This window comes from Staurois parvus, unplaced genomic scaffold (genome assembly GCF_062004578.1).
Source record: "Staurois parvus isolate SC_StPar_1 unplaced genomic scaffold, SC_StPar_1.0 ptg000727l, whole genome shotgun sequence".
NCBI classification, from domain to species: domain Eukaryota; kingdom Metazoa; phylum Chordata; class Amphibia; order Anura; family Ranidae; genus Staurois; species Staurois parvus.
Window position 1 is genome coordinate 3564329 of NW_028318523.1, and position 17673 is coordinate 3582001.

Sequence of the window (17673 nt, forward strand, 5' to 3'; positions counted from 1 at the left end):
TTGAGAAGAAAACCACTCAAAAACGCACGACAAAATGTGCTAAATATTCAAAAACACTTAAATCAACAGTTTCCATGCATTTATATTGAACAAAAATCTGCCCAATTCGAGCTACAAAAAAAGCTCCAAATCTTTTTTGGAGATTTTTTTCAGACAAGACGTGAGCCAGCTCCATAGAGAGTTTTTGTGTTTTTTTTTCTCCTCCAGCGTTTTGGAACTTTGAGCTTCAAGCTACAAAATGCTGAATTGTGAATGGGGCCTAACTGAATGCCATTTAATTTGCAAAAGCTGTGATTATAATAAACAATTGCAATTGATTTTTTTCCAATGAAATACTGTTGGGGTATCACCCAGCCCAGAAGAGGAGCAGTTTGACTAAGAAACAGGGAGTGTGCAGGGGACAGCACTAGGAAGAAAGAGGAGTATTGGAGTAGGAGCTGCATTTTGTGCTGGTAATTTAGAAAAATGCACTGTAATTGGGTTTATGCAAACCTGAAAGTAAAAACTCTGAACTCTGGTCACAAAAAAATTCCTCAATAGCCACAAAAGATAAAAATCCACATTGATTGCACCAAATATCTTTACAAATGCAGATATTGTCTTGTAAAATAATCAATGACACCAGCACTGTGCTGTACATAGCAATGCAGAGAGTAGAGCTGTGGGAGGGATGTATTAACCCCCACAGCACCGGAAGTAGGGGTATGGAGGAGGCAGAGGATGGAAGATTCAAACTAAAACAGCAGCCACCAGCACAAGGGACACTTCTTATTGAATGTAAGCACTGTCCCATGTACAGTTTTTTTTTATGTAACTAAACTTTCGGTTTAACCAAATTTTTTTCCATAGAGTATTTTGTGGTAATGCGTATGTTACTGCAATGCATGTTATTTGCATTAGGGTTTTGCATTGACACTCATTTTGAATGGCGCCTCATGGCACTAGGGCAAGCACCTCTGACCAGGGCCATGGATAAGGGGATGCCACCAGTCTTCCTGTACGGAACGCAGGCCAGTATTTTGAATGGCACCTCATGGCACTAGGCCAAGCACCTCTGACCAGGGCCATGGATAAGGGGATGCCACCAGTCTTCATGTATGGAAAACAGGCCAGCATTTTGAATGGCACCTCATGGCACTAGGGCAAGCACCTCTGACCAGAGCCATGGATAAGGGGATGCCACCAGTCTTCCTGTATGAAACGCAGGCCAGCATTTTGAAAAGCACCTCTTGGCACTAGGGCAAGCACCTCTGACCAGGGCCATAGATAAGGGGGTACCACCAGTCTTCCGGTACGGAACGCAGGCCAGCATTTTGAATGGCACCTCATGGCACTAGGTCAAGCACCGTTCCTTCCCACCAGATTCCCTCCTTTCCTTCCCACTGGAAGCTGCAAGCACACATTAGGATCCTTCCGTATGGAGAGTGGGGGAATGGTTTGGTAAATATGTCACATTTACCAGCCCCTTCCTTTATTGAATGAACATAATAAGTGACCGGTACTAATCATTTACTGTGTTCATTCATAAGTGAATCATAGTAAGCTGTTGGGGGGGCTGTCAGGTTGGCTGTATGAGGCCCCGTGGTTTCTCATAGCAGCCCTGCCTCTGACACACATATAGTGCTGCACCTGAAAAAATGATGTCCAGATTTTTGGTCCCTTCCTATACATTGGTAGCCCAGTCCAAAAAATGGGCTTTCCTAGCACAACACACATTAACGTGTGACCAGGGACGGACTGACAACTCATGGGGCCCCCAGGCAATAGGGGATCATGAGGCTCCTGTGTCCTTGCCCAAACTCAAAAAAGCCTATGAAAAAGGTACCAGGGGCATCTCATGGGGCCCCCTACTGACCCCGGGCCCTCGGGCAGTGCCCGAGTTTCCAAATGGTCAGTCCGTCCCTGCATGTGACGCACTGCATATTAACACACATAATAACGCAATGCACAGGAATGGAGAAATATGAATCCAGTGTAAATGTTTTTAGAAAAGCACGACTTTGACATTCTAGTGTTCCAGAAAGGGAGGAAGAGTAAACAGAAATGTAATAATGAGAATATTATCAGATCCTACTGTAAGTTAATTATCTTTGTCGGGGTGGTGTACCATGGAATTCAGTGCTACCTAATACTACTAGATTTTTATATTGGAAGATAATCATCGGTTGTGAAAAAAGAAAAATGGTTTAATGTTACTAGCTTGAGATTACGCTGGAAAATATTATAGCTGTGAGGCCATGGAAAGCCCGATCCAGCCAAAAAGCCAGCTGTGTGCTTCTACAGCCAACAAGTGTTAACGCATTTTTGAATTTGACACAATCTGTTAAAGGTGTTAAATTTGAAAAATGGTCATTGTCAAGTTAAGCTAGAAGTAAGAAAAAAGGTTAGCATCAAGAAAACGCGATGGCATCACAATGTCTTTTGTTTACTTCTTTCTTTTCCTTGAATTTTATTTCAAACAAAAAAAGCTGAAGTGAAACAGTTTTCAAATCATTTTCATTTGGAATTAAACATTTTCATATATATTGTTCCCTTAACAATAAATAAAAAATTAGGCCACTAAAATCTGCATTACAAATGAAAATTAAGAATCAAATGAACTTTTATTAAACTACTTTTTTTATGAGTTGTTTAATTTAACTAGTTGAGCTCCAGAAGGTTTTACCCCCTTCAAGACCATGCCATTTTTTTCTGTTCAGTGCTACTTTAACTGGTAATTGCACGGTCATGCATTGCTGTACACAAACAAAATTTATATCATTTTTTCCACCCATATAGGGCTTTCTTTTGGTGGTATTTGATCACCACTGGGTTTTATATTTTTTGCTAAGTAGATTAAAAAAAACCCAAAACTTTGAAAAAAAACAATATTTTCTACATTCTGCTATAAAACAAAAAAAAAATTAATACATTTTGGCCAAAATGTATTTTGCTACATGTCTTTGGTAAAAACAAATCCCAATAAGTGTATATTGATTGGTTTGCATGAAAGTTATAGCATCTACAATCTATGGTACACATACTGGAATTTGTATTTATTTATTTATTTATTTCATGCTAGTACTGGCCGTGATCAGCGACTTATAGCGAGACTGCAATAGTGCAGCAGACAAACTGATACTAACTGACGTGGGGGTGGCTGACTAACTGCCACTGACATCTCTAGTGACACTAATACAGGAATCAGTGCTAATTATATACACTGTCATGGTACTACTGACACTGTCTGGGAAGTGGTTACATCTAGGCTGATCAAGGGGTTAAATGTGTTCCTAACAATGTGTACTGTGTACTGTTTTACTAACCAATGTACCGGTGTTTACTCCCTGCTTTGCAAGGCGAAAAGAAAACGGCATATCGCTACTGTCTGAAGAGAGCTCTGTGTTGTTTACCAACATAGAGCTCTATCAAGTCATTCCTTGAGCCACATGCATGGAGATTTCAATTGCCAAATTATATTTGTTCATCTATAATGTATTGCTTCTGACCTCATTTCTTGACCGGTTATACTAAAACCTGGAAATTTAGGCTTTTTTTTATATAGGACACCCATCTGTGACATATCTGGCATAGGTGGCAGCTGAGGAAGATTATTTTTTAACCCCCTCCCCCGCACACTCCTTTCGAAGTAAAATTAGTTTCATTAGTAATCATGAAATAAAAGCAGTTATCAACACAAAAATCAAAAATATAATATATTGCAACTTACCAATCTTTAGATGTGGTGGCTGTGGAGCACCCTCCAAGAATAGGTTGCTAGAAAGGTTCAGGTAAATTTAGTAGTTTGGACTCCTCTGTGAACAGTGGAGGAGTGTTTGATTAGATTTGATGGCTCTGTGCTTCACATGCTGCAGACTCAACTACTTCTCTCAGCCAATCCTGGTGAAGGGGCTGGTTGTGCCCAGTAGGTGGCTAAGAAGGAGATAAATAGTCTAAGACATAAAGCAGGGTTTATGTCATGAGGGAGGAGATCTCATCCTGGGAAGGCTGATGCCTTTCTGGGCAAGTCAACTGAAGCCTACAGGGAGAGTCCACTGAGGTCCCAGCTAAGTGGAGCTGGTGGGGGTGGTCTATTGTCCTGGCAGAAGCTCAGAGTAAAGGAAAGGAGGTGCACAGAGGATGCAGAATGGAAATTCTCAGGACAGTGTCTTGCCACTACTGGACAGGAGGTATCCAAGTATCTAGAGACACAGTGAGTAGAGGCCTGGAAGTGGGATCCTAGAGACTGTTTGTGAGTCAGTTTTGCTAAAGTGGGATGTGCCCTGCTGGGAGTCGTAGAAGTGCTTGTGTCTCTAATCTCAGCAAATCTGCCTTCATCAGGAGAGTAGACAGAATAGAAAGAGTCCACCAAACATCTATGCACTAAATTCTGAAGTATCCCAAAGCTTTTCCGCACCTCATCCAAGTTTAACCAGCAATTAAGCCTGAAAAGACATCTACTGCCTGGTTCTTGTGAGAGAGACTGTACAAGTGTCATGTGCCTTGCTGCCCATCTGTGGGCTCGGGGAGCACCATGGCGGGTGCTGGTGGGTGGAGGGATGACGTCACTTCCAGGTCTTGGATGTCACTTTCCCTGGCAGGAATAGCCGGGGATACATGTATTGCAATCAGGGGCGGACTGACAACTCATGGGGCCTCCGGGCAATAGGGGATCATGGGGCCCCTGTGTCCTTGCCCAAACTCAAAAAAGACTATGAAAAAGGTACCAGGGGTATCTCATGGAGCCCCCTACTGACCCCGGGCCCTCGGGCTGTGCCCGAGTTTCCAAATGGTCAGTCCGCCCCTGATTGCAATGCGATCTGCATTGCAATACATCTATCGGAGACCACAGGAGACTCAATAAAGAGAACCTGTCACCTAAAAATCATAACATAGGGGACTTTGTGTCTCCTACGTGATGAAGAAAAAAAAGTTAAGTAAAAAAAAATATTTCTTTTGCAAAAAATAAAGTTACACCGAAGCACATTACATCCATCCTACCAAAAATTTTGACGCTACCCCCACGTATACACACATACAAGCGTAAACACACATGTCGGGCGTCTACTCTTGAAAACGTCGATTGCAATACACATGTTACATATCGCTGCTCATGCCAGAGTGAAAGCAATAATTCTAGCACAAGACCTCCTCCGTAACACCAAACGGATGACCTATAGGGGCTTTTGAAACTTCACCTATAGAAAATAAACAGTACTGAAGTTTGTCGCCATTTCATAGGCACACATAAATTTAATGTTTGGCATGTTGGGTATCTACTGTATTTACTCAGCGCAACCTCATCTTTTATTTTTACCAAAAATGTGCGTAATTTATTGCATTTGTTTGGCCTAAAGTTCTCTTTAGTGTGCTATTTACTGAAATTTTGTGTTTCCCAGACCTTTGTAGTAATATCCGGAGACATAAACAATTGGAACTACCACTATTTTATTCTCTAAGGCATCTTCTTTCATAAAATACATAATGTTTTGGGGGTGTGTGTAATCTTCAGGCCTGAAATAATTTTTTTAACGCATGTGCAAAAAATGCAAAAACAGCACAAGGGCTAACTCCAGGAGCAATATTCAGATAACTGATTCCCCCAGGTATGGGTGCTTTTGGTGCCCTTTAGTAAATATCTGTAGCTAGAGATATGTGCATTTGTACCAGAAGGTGTGTACTTTATAAACTAATTGCCACTTTTGTAGCTTTGATGTTTCTAAAGCTGTTCCTAAAATGAAAACATCATTATTTGGCGCAAAATAGGGCTAAGTCATACTTTACAAGGTTGTCATGAATACTTACCATAAAAGTCAATATACAATTTATATATGTATATATGATCAAAAAAGTACTTGGTTATGAAATGTCTATAATGCACTGAAGTTTTTCTATGAGCTCCTAATATATGGTTTGTTTCTATAACCACAGCTCTACCAGTGCCCATTAAGCTTCGTAGTGTTTTCTTACTTCTGGCAGGGTATAGCCCTCAATTAATAACCTAGTATACCACACTGTAAAACAAACCAATATATTAATGGCCAACATCTCAAGGCTTTTGATTAATCGTTCCTGTGTGCCCAAATACACCATATTACAGTTCATTCAAAACAGACTTTGAAGAATGTTTCAGGACATAAGTAGCTGGCAGAAGTAGACTTGGTGATGCTATATTTCCTGTGGTTACTACCACATGACCTACACCCTCAGAGCTCAGGGTTTAGATGTTTTTCCCTATGTTAATCTTCTCAAAAATATATGGCAATTATACAGTCTTAAAGCTACTAAAGAACATCTAACCCAGGGGTGTCAAACTCCATTTCATCATAGGCTGTATCAGCATTATGGTTGCCCTCAAAGGGCCGGTTGTATCTGTAAGACTAGGTGTCCAGAGCACCCCACCCCCCCCCCCATTACATCAGATGTCAGGAATCCCCACCCTCCCTGATATCACTGTGCACCCCCTTTGGGGGCAGAGCTGGAAAGCAGAAAGTGCTGGGTCTGGAGGAGGACCAGAGGAGGAGTGGAGTCAGTTACCTGAGTCTACTGAATGCTGAGACCAGGGGAGGCAGAGATGAGGGGGTGTTGCAGCTCCAATGAGAGGCATAGGAGTTCTACCCTCCTCTCAGCTGCCAACTGCTGAGACAAGGTGGAGACAGAGAAAAGGGTGTTCTGTAGCTCCAGGAGAGGTGCAAGGGCCACATGAAATGGCCTGGAGGGCCAGATTCAGCCCGCAGGCCTTGTGTTTGACACCTGTGATCTAACCCATTAAGGGCTTTTTTCCAGCAGGATTACGGGAAACGCAGCTCCTGCACCTCCAGCACTAAATATATGTAATGGTAAGGGGTGCTGTGGTGTGCTGGAAGGTTCATTGTCACTGATGGGAATCTATTTTTGTATGGGGGTCTATTGCTGCTGGGAGAAAGTGTTATGTTAATAGGGAGTCAGTTGTTGGGAGGGATCTCCTGTTGAGGGAGGAGTCTATTGTTGCTGGCTGCTGGAGGGCCTATTGATGCTTGTTGCTGGGAATTCTGTTGTTGCTGCTGGGGGTCTATAATTACTAGGGTGGTATTTTGTTGTGGGGGGTCTATTGTTGCTGACTGTGGGGGATCCTACTGCTTTTCTTGTTATCATTAACACATTACATACAAATTACTTAGCACCACAAAATTATACTTGGTCTGTATTTTTTAAAAGGATTGGTACTGGTAGGTGGGTGGGAGGTGAACCCAAGGGATGGTGCTTGGAGGTGGGTAGGGAATGGAAACAAGGGGTGACTCAAAAGGTGGGGAGTTCCTGCACCTATTATCTTTGAAAAAAAAGCCCTGCATGTATTAATCTAGTAGGCTAGGAACAAGTAGAGAAGGCCCATGCCTTGACCTTCACCTTGCCTGATCCCTGCCCTGCCAGCTAGTTCCGATTTACTTGTTATCGACCTCGGATTGGACTGTTGACTAATCTCTGAACATGGCTTGTGACCATGGATTTGACCCGGATTTGTGCCGGTTTCAGGCCGAAGAAGCCGATCTCCAATCTACAACTTTAGCACAGAGCTGCCACAGTTAACCCCTTTCAGGCTGCAAACTGCTGAAGCTGATCCCATGGATCACTTTGGGTTGCAAGATCAGTTAACCCCGTATAGGTTCAACCTATACGGGGTTAACTGATCTTGCAACCCATAATGATCCGGTAGATCAGCTTCAGTGGTTTTCAGCCTGTAAAGGATTAACTGCGGCATCTCTGTGCTAAAGTTGGAGATCGGCTTCTTCGGCCTGAAACCGGCACATGCGCAGTTGCTTCAGGGGATACGTATCTTCACAGGATACTCATTTTGCCGCTACACCTCTCTGGAGGGGTGACACCATGTGTTGCCACACAGGGTGACACCAACCCTAGGGATGCCTCTGATGTGGCCGATCAGTTAAAAATTAATAATATATCTGAGGTTTGTACTTTTGCAAAAAAGCCACAAATGTAAGAAGTTTGTATTAGGGTACAGAGTGTTTGCAGGAACATTACCAATCATGTGACTGGTAATCTACTAAGGAGTGTGGTTAGTGGAAAATTACTTTTATATGTTAATTCCCTACGTTGCTGTCCCACTGTTCCCTGACAACTTATTCCCATAGCACTGGTTCCCAGTAGTGAATTGACTATGCTGACAGCTCTCCTGCTATCTGTCTCCGATATAGACATGCTTTACATTAATATCAATGACAGTATTACATACTTATAATAAATATAGGCCACAGTCCAACACTTAGCACTTCTTTCAGTGTTTAATTTATAAAAAAAAAAAAGAATAAACTGCATATATTTAAATCTCCACTTGAAACCACCTTCCGTGACGCATTTCACCATTGCTGGCTTGCTCACAAGGATATGGAAAGCCCCCTATCCTTTGAACGAGCCAGCCAGCAGTGGTGAAACGCATCAGTCAAGGTAGTTTCGGCTGAAAACATCAATGTATGCAGTTTCTTCTTATAGTTTTGGCTAAGAGTAGAGATGAGCTGTGGTAGCCAGCTCCTGGGTTGTCCTTGTGGGATGAAAGGAGTAAGTCTGGAATGGAGCCATGGGTTTGGGTATGTTCCAGTATGACATATTAACATTTCAGCTCCAGCCTCTGGGACACAGTTAACCCAAAGCCTGCTTCAGGCTAGGCCAGTGACCAGGGGAGCCCTGCCCAGACCCTGCCCACTTACCAGAATACCTTGCCCAAACCCTGTCAATAATTACACTCACTGGCCTCTTTGTTAGGAACGCCTGTTCAATTGCTTGGTAACACAAATTGATAATCAGCCAACCACATAGGAGCAACTCAATGCATTTAGGCATCTAGATGTGGTGAAGACAACTTGCTGAAGTTCAAACTGAGCATCAGAATGGGGAAGAAAGGGGATTCAAATGATTTAAATGTGGCATAGTTGTTGGCACCAAGCAGGATGGTCTGAGTATTTCAAAAACTGCAGATTTTGTGAGATTTTCACACACAATATGTCTAGGGTTTACAGAAAATGGTCAGAAAAAGAGAAAATATCCAGTGAGCGGAAGTTGTGTGAATGAAAAATGTCTTGTTGATGTCAGAGGAGAATGGGCAGACTGATTTGAGATGATAGAAATGCAACAGTAAATCACAAAACTGCTTGTTACAACTAAGATATGCAGAATACCATCCCTGAATGCACAATGTGTTGAACCTTGCAGTAGATGGGCTACAGCAGCAGAAGACCACATCAGGTGCCACTCCTGTCAGCTAAGAACAGGAAACGGAGGCTACAATTCGCACAGGCTCGCCAAAATTGGACAATAGAAGATTGGAAAAACCTTGCCTGGTCTGGTAAATCTCGATTTCAGCTGCAACATTCAGATGGTAAGGTCAGAATTGGGCATATATAATATGAAAGCATGGATCCATCCTGCCTTGTATCAACAGTTCAGGCTGGTGGTGGTGGTACAATGGCGTGGGGGATATTTTCTTGGCACACTTTGGGTCCCTTAGTACCAACTGAGTTTCGTTTAAATGCCACGGCCTACTTGAGTATTGTTGCTGACCATGTGCATCCCTTTTTTACTACAGTGTATCCATTGTCTGATGGCTACTTCCAGCAGGATAATGCACCATGTCACAAAGCTCAAATCATCTCAAACTGGTTTCATAAACATGACAATACGTTCACTGTACAATGGCCTCCACAGTCACCAAATCTCAATCCAATAGAGCACCTTTGGGATGTGGTGGAACTGGAGTTTTGCATCATGGATGTGCAACCGACAAATCTGCACCAACTGCATGATGCTATCATGTCAATATGGACCAAAATCTCTGAGGAATGTTTCCAACACCTTGTTGAATCTATACCGTGAAGAATTAAGGCAGTTCTGAAGGCAAAGGGAGGTCCAACCCGGTACTAGCAAGGTGTACCTAATAAAGTGGCCGGTGAGTATATGTGGGGTCCACCCACTTGCTGCCCTCTGATTACCATAAGGAATGCCTTAATAAGTTATTCATCATGCACAGAGACATGGCATCAAAGTCCAAGATGCAGGACTGTCCTGGCCAACCCAAAACAGTCGGCATCTATGGTATTGTCACAGCAAATTTTGCCATGGGGCCCTATGATCTGAAGTTACACCTTTGATGTGCTTGCTCATGCAAGCTCACAATACAAGTGTTCTACTGTGATTTATCCCTCCCCTTGCTATTTTTCTTTGGTAAATTATGCCCATTGCATCTATAGGCAGGCATCAGCTAGCTTTTCACTTGCAATTACTAATGAATGTTATTTTTTTTTTCTTTTCTGACTTGTATATACAAATCTATATATACAAGTCGTAATTGACGTACATGTTAGATGTCTCTGTAGAACCATAACTTACAAAAACTATTCGCATGTCTGTGGCACAAAGTAAAGAAAGTCTTTGCTCGGCTTTGTTGACAGTCACATTTCCCTGGTTGTGATAGGTGCCACAATGGAGAGAAGTGTCCAATACATACCTAGACAGTGCTAAATCCAAAATCACCTTAAGAAGGCACAGAGTGCCCGGGGCCGATGTCAGACGAAAGATTCCTTCACATTACTGTCATGTCAAGCTGACGCTTTGGGTAGACTTATTGAAAGACGTGGATTTAAAAGGAAAGGTGTCACAAAAGTGGAAAAAGGAAAAACAAGCCTGGAAGACAAAGATGATATATGAACTGTCAGAAAATTCTTCAAAAGGGCCTAAACATTAACGCTTTTCATGACCTGCTCCATTGAAGGGATTAATGATTAAGTTTTAATCACCCTCTTTCAACATGCCCATGTTGTCAGCAGCACCGTTGATCTGTCTTGCCATGTCAAAGTACATATTTTTAGCATCAAAATTTGAACAATCATTTTTTTAAACTAAGGTGTGTAGAGGTATTTTAAGAAATGATCTAGTATGGCCTCTGTTACATTTTTAAATGCATATCTTAGATTGGTAGCAGATGTATGACATTTTTGGGGTTTTACTACCTATATTGTTACTTAAAACAGGCCATTTTGAAGTACTTTTGAAGAACTTCATGCTTGTCAATGATGATCCTCGGCTGGTTAAAGCCTAACAATAGGCTCTACTTCAGTATTTTTAAATGGTCACCAGGGTGGTTTTAAAATTAAAAAAAGCAACACAAGCTGCAATACTTAGATCCTTGATGGTTATGCCCCCATAGTAATTCTTTTTTGCCATTAGATGTCCTCAGTCTTTTGGGTTGAAAGCTGGAAGACAGCTGGTGACTTGCGAGTGTCGGGTGTCATGGACCCGCCCCACAGGACTGTCACCATGGCACTCTGCACTTACAGAGGCTGATTTATTAAAGGAAAATAGGCTGTGCACTTTGCAAGGGAAGTTGCACTTTGCAAGGGAATTTGCTGCAGAGCTCAGTAAATGAGTTGAAGCTCTTCTGACTTCATCATCCAATCGTGTACAACCAAAACTTTTTTCCTTCATTTTCCTTTCCTTGATTGGTTATTCAACGCAAAGTGATACTTCACTGAATTTACTAAGCTCTGGGGCAAATTCTCTTGAAAAGTGCAAACTCCCTTGCAAAGTGAACAGGGTATTTGCCTTTATTAAATCAATTCCACAGTATATGGATGTAGAGGGCATCACTGTTGTCATCATGTCCATGACACTCTCTGCATCATTGAGATCTGCCCAACCAGGGGGCCTCCAGTAGGGATGGGTTTGGAAATTTGATGGGGTAAGATTTGGCATTAATATAGAATTGTGGCCAAGTTATGTACATTCATATATTTACATATTCATAAGCAGAAAATTAACTTTAGAACTAATTAACTCTCACTGACCTCTGTAGCTGCAGGCACTGTGGAACAATTATTTCTCAATTTGTACAAGAATTAGCAGTGAAGTGTTTCAAGTCAGTTGTCAGCACTTTGCTCTCTCCTATTCCTCTATATGTCCTCTTTATTTGAAGTAGTTATAAATGGTAGGTTGCCAAGCCACTGATGGAATAGGGCAGCTAGACCAATGTAGTGATAATGGACCAAGGCAAGATATGAAGGTAAGTATCAGTAAAGGGGGATGGGGGCAAAGTGACAGATTCCCTTTAACAGATGACCACCTTGTATCACTGCAATACATTCACAGCTGTGCTCAGCACTCACCAGCCCTGAACCCTGATAACCAAGCCCCACCTAGGAGCCTCCAGAATTGGGACTAAATTGGTACCAAACTCCTACTGATCAGATGTACCTGTAAAGAGAACCTGTCATACCTTAGCTCATGTATGGTCAACCAGTTATTCTATTATTTAATTGCCTAGTTTTCACCCTGGGAGGTAATGTGTTTTAGCTCTCCATTATCTAGAAAGATGTATTAGTTTTGGCAGTGGATGACTATCCTCTTGTATTTAATTACCCCAAGTCTAATTTAGACATTCAAAATTTAGCCAGTTTAGCATTTTTATTAACTGCACCTTTCAATTTCAAAGAGCAGCTCCTTCCAGTGTTGACTTTAACATTTAGGTTGACGGATCTGTCATATTTCATACACTCCTGTACCTTTTCTGCCTGAGTAGTGACGGTTTGTCACCCATTTAGCTGGATTTCATTAAACTTTTGGCTTTGAATGTTGACTCAGGAGTCATAGAACCTGGTGGGCAGACTCTTCGTTCCCAGCTGCAAAACAGACCACAGTTTTAGGATGGAATAACATACCCAAAATAAATAATCATTATAGGTAGACTCATTTTTCTTGAAATGCTTGTACTGTATTGTGACCTCATACCTGATTTCTTCATCTTTAACAAGCTGTAAGAATTGAGTGCCAAAAAAATATTTTAGCAAGTTATCAGTTTGTTGTTGGAAAAACTTTGTTGCATTGACAAAGTTTCACTGCTGTGATACATGTTAAACAACCGCACTAAGGATAAATGATTTATAAAAAATGAGAAATATGTGATTGACCGTCTACAGCTCTTTTAAGGTAGTTTACCTTTAAATTATATGGGTGCTATAGGCACTGCCTGGTCTGTACAAACGTGCAAATCCACCTCAAATGGTATATATGAGGGTCTCAACTAAATGTGTCTGCAATACATATCAATACATGAACACTGCCAATCGGCTATGCAGTCTAATAAAGTGATTAGAGATGAGCGAATCGAAGTATCCGAAGTGGAATTCGAGTCGAATATCGGAAAAATTTCGATTCGTGCCGAATCCGAAAAACAGCCTAATTCGGACGCGCGAATCGAAATTTTTCCGAAAATGGCGGCTGACATGTGCGGCGACGGAGCGGGGATGTCGGGGAAGGAGCGCAGACAAGGCGCGCTGCCCCATAATGCATTCCTCAACGACATGTGATCGCATCAGCCAATCAGCAGCCAGCCAGCCAGCACTGTGTAATGGTCGAGGTATATATAGCGGCCATTTTGGAAATCTTCATTTGCCTGCAGTCATTGAACAGAGGCAGACCGCTCTGTACTAGGGACAGGGACAGAGTTAGGGCCACAGAAACGAGAATTGGGGACAGAGAGAAGTTACTTAGGGACAGAGAACCATTACTCAGGGACACAGACTTGTTAATGAGGGCCACAGAATCGTTATTTAGGGACAAAGAAACGCTAGTTAGGGCCACAGAATTCATACTCAGGGACAGACAGAATTGTTACTCAGTGCCAGAGAATTGTTACTTAGGGCCACAGAAACGTTATTAGGGCCACAGAATTTTTACTCAGGGACAGACAGAATTGTTACTGAGTGCCAGAGAATTGTTACTCAGGGACAGACAGAATTGTTACTGAGTGCCAGAGAATTCTTACTCAGGGCCACAGAATTCATTCTCAGGGACAGACAGAATTGTTACTCAGGGACAGACAGAATTGTTACTGAGTGCCAGAGAATTGTTACTCAGGGACAGACAGAATTGTTACTGAGTGCCAGAGAATTGTTACTCAGGGACAGACAGAATTGTTACTGAGTGCCAGAGAATTGTTACTCAGGGACAGACAGAATTGTTACTGAGTGCCAGAGAATTGTTACTCAGGGACAGACAGAATTGTTACTGAGTGCCAGAGAATTGTTACTCGCACAGACACAAAATTGTTACTTGCACAGACACAGAATTGTTACTCGCACAGACACAGAATTGTTACTCAGGGCCACAGAATTCATACTCAGGGACAGACAGAATTGTTACTGAGTGCCAGAGAATTGTTACTCAGGGACAGACAGAATTGTTACTGAGTGCCAGAGAATTGTTACTCAGGGACAGACAGAATTGTTACTGAGTGCCAGAGAATTGTTACTCGCACAGACACAAAATTGTTACTTGCACAGACACAGAATTGTTACTCGCACAGACACAGAATTGTTACTCAGGGCCACAGAATTCATACTCAGGGACAGACAGAATTGTTACTGAGTGCCAGAGAATTGTTACTCAGGGACAGACAGAATTGTTACTGAGTGCCAGAGAATTGTTACTCAGGGACAGACAGAATTGTTACTGAGTGCCAGAGAATTGTTACTCAGGGACAGACAGAATTGTTACTGAGTGCCAGAGAATTGTTACTCAGGGACAGACAGAATTGTTACTGAGTGCCAGAGAATTGTTACTCGCACAGACACAAAATTGTTACTTGCACAGACACAGAATTGTTACTCGCACAGACACAGAATTGTTACTCAGGGCCACAGAATTCATACTCAGGGATAGACAGAATTGTTACTGAGTGCCAGAGAATTGTTACTCAGGGACAGACAGAATTGTTACTGAGTGCCAGAGAATTGTTACTCAGGGACAGACAGAATTGTTACTGAGTGCCAGAGAATTGTTACTCGCACAGACACAAAATTGTTACTTGCACAGACACAGAATTGTTACTCGCACAGACACAGAATTGTTACTCAGGGCCACAGAATTCATACTCAGGGACAGACAGAATTGTTACTGAGTGCCAGAGAATTGTTACTCAGGGACAGACAGAATTGTTACTGAGTGCCAGAGAATTGTTACTCAGGGACAGACAGAATTGTTACTGAGTGCCAGAGAATTGTTACTCAGGGACAGACAGAATTGTTACTGAGTGCCAGAGAATTGTTACTCAGGGACAGACAGAATTGTTACTGAGTGCCAGAGAATTGTTACTCGCACAGACACAAAATTGTTACTTGCACAGACACAGAATTGTTACTCGCACAGACACAGAATTGTTACTCAGGGCCACAGAATTCATACTCAGGGATAGACAGAATTGTTACTGAGTGCCAGAGAATTGTTACTCAGGGACAGACAGAATTGTTACTGAGTGCCAGAGAATTGTTACTCAGGGACAGACAGAATTGTTACTGAGTGCCAGAGAATTGTTACTCGCACAGACACAAAATTGTTACTTGCACAGACACAGAATTGTTACTCGCACAGACACAGAATTGTTACTCAGGGCCACAGAATTCATACTCAGGGACAGACAGAATTGTTACTGAGTGCCAGAGAATTGTTACTTAGGGACAGACAGAATTGTTACTGAGTGCCAGAGAATTGTTACTCAGGGACAGACAGAATTGTTACTGAGTGCCAGAGAATTGTTACTCGCACAGACACAAAATTGTTACTTGCACAGACACAGAATTGTTACTCGCACAGACACAGAATTGTTACTCAGGGCCACAGAATTCATACTCAGGGACAGACAGAATTGTTACTGAGTGCCAGAGAATTGTTACTCAGGGACAGACAGAATTGTTACTGAGTGCCAGAGAATTGTTACTCAGGGACAGACAGAATTGTTACTGAGTGCCAGAGAATTGTTACTCAGGGACAGACAGAATTGTTACTGAGTGCCAGAGAATTGTTACTCAGGGACAGACAGAATTGTTACTGAGTGCCAGAGAATTGTTACTCGCACAGACACAAAATTGTTACTTGCACAGACACAGAATTGTTACTCGCACAGACACAGAATTGTTACTCAGGGCCACAGAATTCATACTCAGGGACAGACAGAATTGTTACTGAGTGCCAGAGAATTGTTACTCAGGGACAGACAGAATTGTTACTGAGTGCCAGAGAATTGTTACTCAGGGACAGACAGAATTGTTACTGAGTGCCAGAGAATTGTTACTCGCACAGACACAAAATTGTTACTTGCACAGACACAGAATTGTTACTCGCACAGACACAGAATTGTTACTCAGGGCCACAGAATTCATACTCAGGGACAGACAGAATTGTTACTGAGTGCCAGAGAATTGTTACTCAGGGACAGACAGAATTGTTACTGAGTGCCAGAGAATTGTTACTCGCACAGACACAAAATTGTTACTTGCACAGACACAGAATTGTTACTCGCACAGACACAGAATTGTTACTCAGGGCCACAGAATTCATACTCAGGGACAGACAGAATTGTTACTGAGTGCCAGAGAATTGTTACTCAGGGACAGACAGAATTGTTACTGAGTGCCAGAGAATTGTTACTCGCACAGACACAAAATTGTTACTTGCACAGACACAGAATTGTTACTCGCACAGACACAGAATTGTTACTCAGGGCCACAGAATTCATACTCAGGGACAGACAGAATTGTTACTGAGTGCCAGAGAATTGTTACTCAGGGACAGACAGAATTGTTACTGAGTGCCAGAGAATTGTTACTCGCACAGACACAAAATTGTTACTTGCACAGACACAGAATTGTTACTCGCACAGACACAGAATTGTTACTCAGGGCCACAGAATTCATACTCAGGGACAGACAGAATTGTTACTGAGTGCCAGAGAATTGTTACTCAGGGACAGACAGAATTGTTACTGAGTGCCAGAGAATTGTTACTCAGGGACAGACAGAATTGTTACTGAGTGCCAGAGAATTGTTACTCGCACAGACACAAAATTGTTACTTGCACAGACACAGAATTGTTACTCGCACAGACACAGAATTGTTACTCGCACAGACACATAATTGTTACTCAGGGCCACAGAATTCATACTCAGGGACAGACAGAATTGTTACTGAGTGCCAGAGAATTGTTACTCAGGGACACCTAATCGTTGAATTAAATAGTATGTCAGACAACATGCAGAGGAGTGGCAGAGGAGGCAATGTTTTAGGAGCGAGCAGACGTGGCAGCAGAGGAAGGGGTCGAGGCAGCAGTATTCGCAGCCAGAGGCCAGTGCTCCCGGTGTCATCCAGCGGTCGTGTCTCCACCGACAACCCTGCCGTCATTGATTGGTTGGCTCGGTCGTCTTCCTCTTCCCAGGTCACCTCTGACACCTACAGCCAACGGTCGGTGGGTACGTCAGACACAACCGTTAGTTGGCATGGCCCGGGACCAAGCCCACTGAAATCACGTGTCCTCTACCTGCCCCTGTCCTTTGCTGTTCCCTCACCAAGCGAAGTATCGCATGCTGTGGGCTCAGCCCCACTGTACAGTGAGGAAGAGCTAACAGAGGGCGGTCAGGAACGGGGGGAGACATCGGCCTTTTCAGCAGCCAAGCGAACAAGTACTGGCGAGGAGAGTGGCTCGGTAGCCGGTCTAGAGACAGGTCTGTCTCCTGACCCAGACGCAGCCGAGGGGGCTAGTAGTGAGGCGGAGACCCTACTTGATGATGAGGAGGTTGATCGCACTTGGCAGCCTCGTCGTCATCAGGCAATTTCTTCCGCATCATCAGGAGAAGAGGGTGGCAGCTTGGCAGCGAGCAAA